Consider the following 10837-nt stretch of genomic DNA (forward strand, 5'->3'; position numbering starts at 1 on the left):
TTTCGACTTATGGCAAAGACTTCTGCTTGAATAATGCTCGGAAAAACTTCTCATAAGTATGGAGAATTTGGTGCGTTCGACGTCCCTAAGCAGTAGCTCGAGAGTGGAGTTATTCCTTTCATCCTTGCTGCTAAAGGGAACCTTGAACTTCTTAATGAAGTTTATCCTTTTGGTAATGATGTCACTTGAGAGAAGAACCATTGATATTACACCACTTAATTCCTTCATCCGCTGTTCTGCCAAACCCTTCTGGTGTCATTTGGAGCAGTGTGTGTTTGGCTTGGGTTGAATTGGCTTTCATCAATCAAAATCCAGGCTGCATATATCGATTCTGACTCGCCAGAAGCTTTGGTTGTTTGGTTGCAATATCCTTCCACCTTCTAATTTGGGCTTGCTGCCAGGCGATTACCACCTGTCCCTGTCTATGGATGTGAAAATTGATTGTCGCAATTTTTTTCCAAAATATTGAGGCTAGGTGAGCACTGAGACGCAAGGAGTTTTACAGGCTAGAATCTATGCAGGATATATAAGGATAAGGTGTTAATCCGAGGACCCCCTTCACACAGTCTCTATAATAAAAGGCATATATCTTATTATTATATTATACTATTATTGACCCTCTTATTGTAAAGCTTTTGATAATATGTTCGTAAGAATGTAGTGTGCGCCTTGTTGTCTGAAAAATTGTAACCAGTGTCCGATCAACTGTTGTTAGAAATAGACGAGTTTATTTCCCATTACCATCCATAATAAAAATAAAAAAAAAATTCTAAGATTTTTTTAGATTTTCGCTGGGCCATTATGATGTTTCTGACAGTTGTAGCCATTGGGTCCAACTCGTTCGACCTTGTAATGATGTATAACTTAAGAAAAACTTTTTTAATGTTAAGCGTAGGACCACGTAGGTTTGTAATGCTAGTAACTATATTCAAATAGGAATGCATGCTTGTAATGTACGAAATGAAGTACCTGCTATCGAAAATGAACGAATTTGTAGTTTCTACTACTTATTATTAATGTCATGTAACTAATTTATTGTTAACGGCATAAAATTTAATATTAAAAATATTGCATTGAATAAGAAGAGTCATGAGTACTTAGTCTAATTTGAAACTACATAATGCATAGTGATTATTGTTTGCTTATAAATATATACGCATAAATACTCTACATACATTCTACCTAAATCATATCGAAAATACAACTTTTTTCATGTAGTTGGTAGAACAAAGTTCGCTGTGTGATCATTGTTTGAAATCGTTTTGCGTTTTGGGCATTCGACGCATCCTCCAACTGAAAATGATAAAAGATAATTATGCCAAAAGGAAAATATTTACCTGTGTAACGATGTAACGGTATACCGGTGTACCATTGTTAATGGGCAGCAATATGCTGATATAGAAATGCGTACAGTGGTGGGCAATTAAATAGGGATAAGGAAGCAAACTGAATTTTTTTGGTCTATAAGTGACACCAAATGATTGATATATAATTTAAATCACAAAAAAACAATGTATGTAGAAATTTTTATATGCGATCTAGCTTATTTAACATATTAAATTATGAGATTGATTATGTCAGAAGCCTTAATTTATATTTAAGAAATTAATATTATATTTGTGTGTGATTACAGCCTTCATTCGCATTTTTTTAATTTTTGTATATTTTGATAGTCTATACTTTTAGATTAAATCAGTATTTCATACAAGTCTAAGGGTTTATCATTAAATGCGTCTCAGTCTCAAAACTACAATTTATCTTATCAACGAACTTCAAGAAAATTGTATGTATAAATTATTAAACATGTAATTTCGGCGGATAAAACCTCATATCCTTTCTTAGTAAAATTTGAAATTTTTTCAAAGTCTGCCATTTTGTTAAAGTTCTTTTTTTTTAATCGTGAGTCCTTTGATCAAACAAAACCTAACAGATTTGTAATATGTTATACATATGTATTTGTTTTCAACCAATGTGAAGGTCACATTTACCGCAGCAGTTTGGTAATTGTTTTAACTAAGTTAGGAAATAAAAAAATGCATGGTGTTTATTCACTATATGTGAAATTCGCACAAGTTCATATTATATAGGTGTTTCTTGAGCTTACAATGACCAGTGTAGAAGGCGACAAGTAGCCTAAGTTTTTCCCTTGGGAGGTTAATTACGTACTTGTATTTAAACCTCTTAAGGTTATAACCACCCATTAGCAACTTGCCATGACGCATGCTCAGGAGTTGTTGCCAATGCTTCTACCTATCCACTGCTTCATCCTTGCAGAGCAAGATACTGTCCCTAAGCAGTAGCTCGAGAGCGGAATCGTTCGGTTCAGTCTTCCTTCTGAGCTTCCTACTAAAGTTAACGCTTTGGTAATGCTATTCCTTGGGAGAAGAGATTACCTTACCTCTTCCGAACCATTCTGCTGTCATTTGGAGCTGTGTGTGTTTGGCAACTTGACCGATTATTAGGTGAAATGTTTTTGAATTTATAGCAGGAATTTCAGAAATTCAAATAATATTATAATACAGTGCTTACAATAAGATTTTATGACTTTAGACTTCATATTGCGTTACCTCTGAGACCTTACCACAGGCTCTTAAGATGATGAAACATAAACAAACTCCCCTTGTTGAAAAATTTATTGTTTAGTTTCTATGAGCTGATTCTGTAACTTTATATGTGAAAAGTCAAGAAACAAGTAGTATTACTAACGCCTTCAATTATAGTAAAATGTTTGTAGAATAAACAACTGAATCGGCCATGAAAAATTTTGGGCGATTGAAAAAGATTGCCAAAAGCAAATCAAAACAAATTTATTTTGTTTTGTTCACTAAGTAATTTCGTTTTTTTTCGAGCAATTTAACCACGCTTTTTATTGTTATACAGTTTTACCATTTTATGAAATTATAAAGCCTCCATTTAGATTCAATACTTTTTTTCATCTTTCGAGCTCTAAATTGATTCCATGCTCACATAATTTTTGAGCCTTGCTGGCAAAACACTGCTCCACATGGTTTTTTACATCCTGATATGAGGTGAATGTTCTCCAATCCAAAACAATTTGCAGAGGTCGGAAGAAGTTATAATCCCATGGTCGCAAGTATCTTTTCCAAACTTGGTAGGTATGGTATCAGTTCCCATTCAAGTTGCAAAAAGCATTAAGCTTATGAGGTCTCGCATTATCAAGATGGAAGACTACACCCTTTCTATTGATCAATTCTGGTCTCTTCTGTTTGAGCAAAAGCTCAAAAAAACGGTACGATTGAAATTCCACCAAAGAGGCAACATAACCTTTTTTTTGGAGATTATGGACTTTCGAAGTAATTAGAGCTGGTTACACCTTTTTAGAACTTGATCTCTTGAGCTTTACATTTTTGTATAAAACCGAATTTTCGTCGCCAGTAACAATGCGCTCTAAAATGTATCACATCTTTGACGTTTGACGCAAGTCATAGTCGTTAATACGACAAATGAAACCCCATATGTCAAGCTTCGAAATTAATCTTAGACATTTTACGTGCTAGTGAACGGAGACGTTAGACAAATTTTGTCATTTTTGGCCAAGTGTAGCCAGGTCCTTCTCCACCTGGTCTTTCCAACGAAGTGGAGGTCTTCCTCCTCTGCTTCCCCCGGCGGACAGTGCGTCAAATACTCTCAGAGGTGAAGTGTTTTCATCCTCCACAAAACATTTCTCCCGAAAACTCGTGTCTTCCAGTATCTCGAAATTGCTGAAACGAAATTTTGGAAATCAATTTTGACATTGGCATTCGGTCAACACATCTTCTCCGTAATCATCACATTATTTTCGCTTTGCTTGAACCTTAATTTTACTCTTTTGATAGTAAAAACCGAAAATGCCGTTTTCGATCGTCCACCTTCGAACAAAAACTATTCCAAAACATTCAAAAAATATTTTTACCAACAAGCCATACTACTATGTATATCGGCTATTCAAATATATAACCGTTAAGCGTAAAGTTGGCTGCGTTAAAATCAATAACACCAGCTGCTGTCCTCAAACGATTTTACTTAGTGAATGACCCAATACTTACGCATTAGCTTGGAATAGAAAGTTTTTTTTTTATTTTTAAGTCTGTCCCAATAATTATTGACGCTACTGTAGAAGCGCTAAGTGCATGGGTACGCAAAATCAAAGGATAATGTAAGAGCAAAAAAGCCATTCATTACTTTACTTTTATAACCATTATTCTACGAAGCCACATATAAATATATTTACGAGTATTTGTAATGTTAAGTTAATCGTAATTAAGGACAACAGAAGAATGGAAATGGTGGCAAAGCCGAACAAAGGCAACGGAACAATATTAAAACAAAAAATTAAAATAAAATAAAAATGAAATAAAAAACGCAAGTTACACTTCCACGAATACAAGCAAACAAAGGTAAATGCTGACCGAAGGGAAATGAAGAGGAAAACATCAGACTAATAGCTCTGAGCCGCAATTTATACACGTCAGTGTTACGTGTATATAGTAAAATGTGTGTAAGTGTATGTAAAATGTGCCGTTGTAAGAATATTTGCTTTATGCTTTGCTGTGCGCTTTGTTGTAATTGTTTTCTTGTCATGTCATGAAAGAAGAAATTAACGAATGCAGAAAATCAGATGACAAATTAAATAAGATATTGAAAAATAAAAATGAAAATGCAAATAAATTGCAGTGAAATCAATGAGAGTGTCGCATTGTTAGTCATTGTAATGTAATATCTGTACAGTCTATACAATAATTATGCGCTTATTTGTAGAGTCAGACGCCTGCGCGTAAAGTGAACTTGAGAAGCAATAAATATTAATTTTTAAATATGCGATTATATGCGCCTAATTGATGAAAAGTAATTGCTATTAATTATAAATTACCGAAAGTCAATTCAATTTTACTTGAATGTGAAATTTTATTTGGAATTCAACAGTCGATTGTTAGAGAATGTCAGGTGTACGTTAAACTGAACTTCAACTCTTGAAGGAAAGAGAAATCTCTATTTGGTGGCCAATTAAAATTAATTTATGAGGAGTAAATTCACCTTCTTAAATGAACCAAAATTAAAGGTATGCTAAGCGTAATCGAACTTACGGAGAAACCCTACCATAATTAAATTAATTAATTTGATTTTAGCTCTAGAATATGCACACATCGCCCGTCGCTCTTGCTATTAAGGCAAGATAAGTCGTAACATAGTAGATGTACCTGAAGTGGTAGTTAAGCCAGAATTTTTCTTTTTTTTTTTGGAAAAGAGAGGACTGATGTGTATTAAAGTTGTTCAATGAATATTAGGTTAACATGCGTTTAAGGTGTATTTAAAGGCACAAGGTCCCTTTGGTTCCAGAGGCAGACTATTTTTACTATTATTATTGACTAACTATCGATGATAATGAAATGATATTCAGATGACAGACTCAAGTGAGACAAATTTTGTGTATCTTCCTAAAAGCTTGAACCTCAATGGCGTATCAAAAAGTATTTTAGAAGCTTTTGTAAAGGTTAGTTTAAAGTATTTGGGCCAAAAGTATCATCTCAAGATTATATGTTAACAATATGTTGGCTTAACTAATAGTACCCGACGATTTCCATAAAAAAATGCAATGCCAATATGAATTGCATTGCTTAAAGCTTTCCACTCTGTGGATATATTAGGTAGTCGAAAAAACTCTTTTCGTATTTTGTCAATAGATTAAATTAAAAATCAAATTAAATTCGGGGAAGTTGAAAGAAAAGTTACAATTATTCAAAAATTTTGAAATTCTTGTATAAAATTTTTGAAGTTTACGGAGACGGTGCTGTATCAGTTCGTGCAGCACAACAATGGTTCGCTCGCTTCCGTTCTGAAAATTTCGATGTGAAGGATGCACCTCGCACTGCTCGACCTATCGTTGAAAAAGTCGATGAAGTTATGGAAAAGGTGGACCAGGACCGTCACATAAGCAGTCCTGCCATCGCTAAGGAACTTAACATTCATCATCAAACGGTTTTGACACATTTAAAAAAGGCTGGCTACAAAAAGAAGCTCGATGTTTGGGTACCACATGAACTGTCTGTGACAAATTTAATGAACCCAATTAACATCTGGGATTCTTTGCTGAAAAGAAATGAAATCGAACCATTTCTGAAGCGAATGGTAACAGGAGACGAAAAGTGGATCCAATACAACAATAATGTGCGAAAAAGATCATGATCCTCGCGTGGTGAAGCTTAACAAATGGTAGCAAAGCCAAGATTGACGCTTCGAAAGGTTATGCTGAGAGTTTGGTGGGATTGGAAATGAATAATCCACTATGAGTTGCTCCAACCTGGCCAGAACTGATCAACAGAAAAGGCTTCGTTTTCCATCTGGACAAGGCTAGATGTGTGCGCATCTTTGATGACCCGGCGAAAACTGGGAGAGCCAAACTGAACTCCCGCAAGTTAAGGAGGTCATCTACTTTTGCAATTTTTCAATTTGTCAAATTGTATGTTTTTTGCAATTTTTTAGGCTAGATACTCGTATAACTAAAAACATATTCTAAAAAGAAAAGCGTGTTGGTCCGAGATGTCAAGCCGCAAACCTGATCCAGTGGTGACTATTCACGTCCCTCAGTCTACTTTATGCACGTTATCACAAAATTTGTGTTTTTGTTCTATGTTTTGGTATAATTCCGACAAAACTTTAAAATATAAGAATATATTAGAAATTTATTTTTCAATTTTTGTCCTATTTCTCTTAAAAACATGGTTATAGAATTCACTTTGTTTTTAACTAATGCCACTTTGTTAGATTCTCAAATATTCCATCCGGCTAGTCATAACTGGACCTAGAAACATTAATTTTTTTATATTTGTTATTGTAGTTCTGAGACAGAAATCTTAATCGAAAATTCTACTAGGTATTTTTTGTATATTCAAGTTTAAGAATAAGTAAAAAAGGAAACATTTTATATAATGTATAGTGTTCTTGCCATCTATCATCAAAAATAGGCCCAAAAAATTGAGCCCGATGTTAAACGAGCTCCTCAACAGTCAGCTCCCTAAAGTCATGTGAGGTGCTGGTTCGGCCCTTAGTTAGAGAAGCTTGTTAATAAACGTTATTCGTGTCCCCAGCCGAGTTCATACATAGTTCTTGTGTTCTCTTCGGTTGTCTATTTACATACTTTAATACCCAGCGATAGTACTATGAATCTTTTTTCTCTTTACACATAGAGGGATATTAGCTGTCTCTTTCTTTCACTCTTTACACATAGAGGTTTGTGATATCTGCTGTCTTTAGCTCTGACGTTTTTTGAAAAGTATTATTCTGACTATTTTATTGTGTTTAGTCAGATCTTTAACATAAATTTATGTGGTCCATCAATGTCAATGTAATGCTTAAAAAACGGGCCAACAAGTATTGTGTACTGAATTGTGCTTCGTTGGAATTTTCGAAACAATATTATTTAATATTCACTTACCGGAAGCGGCCACTGTCTGAGATCATCTTAGTAAAAAAAAGCTTTCGATTTGGTTTCTTCTTTAATACCAAGTCAGAAGAAACAAAAAAATCAGTTTATTTTATTTTAATTATTAATTCATTTGCAGTATTTTTTATATTGTTGAGATTCATATAAAATAAAATGTTTTGAACAAATGGAATTTTAAGATAATAAATATTAGGCTCGTATTTTTTGGCAAGATGTCTAGTACCGAGCAATCAGCTCAGAAGCTCTAAATCTACCACGTAAGAGAACTCCTGATAACTCTACAATGAACTACTGTAAGCAAGTAAACAAATAAGAATTAAGAGTTAAACAAATTCAAAAGAGTTGAAATGAAATGTATTTTATTTGAGAATAACTACTACAATTGACATTATCACACTAACATATCTGTGTTTTAACTTAAATATACGTAAAATCATGTACCTTTTAAACGCGAAATTAATGCGTAAGTACAAAAGCATGTAAGTTTCTTTTAATTTAAGAATTCGTTGAATGGCTGAATTCAAGTTTAATGAAAATGTCAGTAAATTCACCAAAGTAAGTGTAATGTACATAAGTAATGTAAAGTAAAGCAAAAAAATATATATATACATATAAATTAATAAATGAAATATTAAACGTTTTAATTTCGGCTATACCGAAGACATACTTTTGTGTTTGCTTTGACTTTATACGAAATTCATATTATTACCCGTATTCACTTGAAATTCTTTCTGATATGCTCCATAAAGGAAGACATACTTAAGGATACGTGTAAGTATGTTGGTACTTTCAAATAGTGAACATGCGTATATGTATATGCTATAAATTTCAGCACGCAGTCATTATTTTATATACTATATACCAGCATTCGTCAATAAACCTTAATTACCCTGCTATTACCACAATTTACTTAAGTAAATGCTGTTGAGTGGAAAAGATCAAGCACAATCCTTTATTTATGCATATGCAAGTGCACAGACATGAATTTGCCACATTAGGGTGGGTTGAATTCTAAATTATTTTCCAAATAGAAGTACTTTTTTCAATAGCCTTTCTTTGGCAAATCACACGTGAGTCATGACACGTGTTGTTTAGTATTGTTTGGCATTTATTGGTGTAAAGACTTACTCCTGACCAATGTTTACAAAACGTTCAACTACTTATATTACATATGTAAAATTCACGTTCTATAAAGGAGTGTTTCGCGCGCTACGCTTAACTTACTCGCATGGTCCACATAATCGCCCTATCGAGCGCACTATTCGCAACACCCACACCCAACATTCATAATTGGATAATATTTGACCGAATAGACCACGTTCAGTATGGAGTCAAGAAAATAAGCAGCCGTAGCTGAGAGTGTACACGAAGACCGCGGAGAGTGGATTCGGCGCCGTTCACAGCAATTCGGACTGCTGTATGGTACAGCTTGGTGCAATTTACGTCGACAATTCAAATTGAAAGCGTACAAAACAAGCTTGTTCAAGAACTGAAGCCGCTCGATCTTCCCAAGCGACATCGCTATGTCTATGCGGTCAATCACGCTTAGATTCAGGCCTTGTACGAGGGCTCCTATAAATATTTATATTTCTAATAATGAAAATAGGCATATTTATCAACGAAAATGGGTTTTTTTTTCGTTGGATTTGGCTCGTCTTGGAAGACCCACACGACCCACGTCGATTGCTGTTTTATTTCGGGCTCATACGCATAGATCCATGATTCGTCACCTGTGACGATCTTATTAACGTCTTTTGTAGCACCGCGATCGTATTTTTTCAGCATTTCTTTACACCAATCCACACGAGCCTTTTTTTGAGCGATTGTCAAATTGTGCGGGATCCAACGAGAACAAATCTTTTTTACGGCCAGGTGTTCATGCAATATCGAATGTATGCTGGTGGGAGAAATGCATAGGCATGCCTCTATCTGAAGGTATGTTACATGACGGTCTTGCATCGATGTTTTCTGGCACAACGGCAGTTTTTGGACGACCTTCACGGAATTCGTCTTTGAACGAGCGTCGGCTACGATTGAATTCGTTGTACCAGTTTTTCACAGTGGTATAGGATGGTGCTTCATAGCCATACAAAGATTTAGTTCATCGATGCACTCTTGTCGTGATAATCCACGTCGAAAGTTGTAAAAAATGATCGCACGAAAATGTTCACGAGTTAAAATGGAATTAATGGAGATTAATTTTTTAATTCCCTGTAAATAAAACAATTCACGATTAAATGACAAAACGTTCTGAGTGATGTTAGGCTAAAAAATGTCAAACTTTCCAATGGAAATGTCAGATTGCACCTGGCAACACTTAGTGTTGCCTAGTCCAGAAATATATATAGCAGCCTATGTACAACCATTGGGTGAACAAAACTATTGTACTATGTAGCAACCAAAGTGTATTCAACAAAGTGAACTAAGTATTTGACTTACGCTTATTTGACAATAAAATGGTAATTATTTGTTTGTATGTATATTTGTTGGTATGTATTTGTTTATATTAACCCGTGTGTTTTTTTTTTTTTGATCTTGAACAATATGAAGCCACTTGCTTTACATAGATATATATGATAAATATAAACGTAATAGGAATAGAGACAACCAATTTATTTGCTCTCAACGTTATAATGAATTCATATTTATTTTACAAACAATTACATACGTGTATAAATGCAACATTATTCACAAATTTTATTGTAACTATATATCGCTCATTTGCTGCAAGACCGGCATAAGTCAAAAAATTCGATTCGCCAGAAAACGCGTTTAAAGTTTTCAACTGACTACAACCTTACACGGTGACTCCAACCTTACACCTCTTCTCAAGCGGAGCATATAAGAGGTATTCATATGAATTTTTCACTCAACATGAAGTATGATACAGATGTTTATGCGACTCTTTAAATTATAATAGTTAATATAATTCTTTCATATAGTTCTTTCATTTTCGCGCAAACAAGTTTGTCTTGAGACCTAATCAATAGTAAAAACGTAAAATTTCTATTTATCAAAATATGAGGGTTTCTTACTTTTTTTCTTGAAGATTGGGAAGTAAGTTTAATGATAGTACTGCATCGGGGCTTAGTCGTCTTCTTTTAAGGGGAGATTCTTTTATTTCCTCCGCCTTAAAATGTAGCCCACATATTCTCGATGACAAACTGAGTTGTACGCCACATACTTTTTCCCATTCCTTCCGTTGCGATTTGTCAGTTGGAGCACAAAACATTGGTAAGTTGCTTCCATGAGTTGATTTGCATAGGCAACAAGTATTCGGCATTTTATTCAGTTATTTAAAAAAATATTGTTTTTCGTTTTGAAATTTGCTTACTTTTGAATTTCCGAATTTGAATTTTTGAATAAATGTAAGGGTTAAGTCAATGACAACATTCA

At 34.2% G+C, this 10837-nt stretch overlaps 1 long non-coding RNA gene across 1 annotated transcript; it reads right to left on the reverse strand.

The window, feature by feature from the left end:
* Positions 1-10033: 10033 nt before the first annotated feature.
* Positions 10034-10616, reverse strand: LOC125779043 (uncharacterized). The gene is made up of 2 exons (XR_007423089.1): positions 10477-10616; positions 10034-10420 (listed from the first exon to the last, which is right to left on the reverse strand). It is a non-coding gene; the product is annotated as an uncharacterized LOC125779043 (long non-coding RNA).
* Positions 10617-10837: the final 221 nt, after the last annotated feature.

This window comes from Bactrocera dorsalis, chromosome 5 (assembly GCF_023373825.1).
Source record: "Bactrocera dorsalis isolate Fly_Bdor chromosome 5, ASM2337382v1, whole genome shotgun sequence".
Taxonomy (NCBI): Eukaryota; Metazoa; Arthropoda; class Insecta; order Diptera; family Tephritidae; genus Bactrocera; species Bactrocera dorsalis.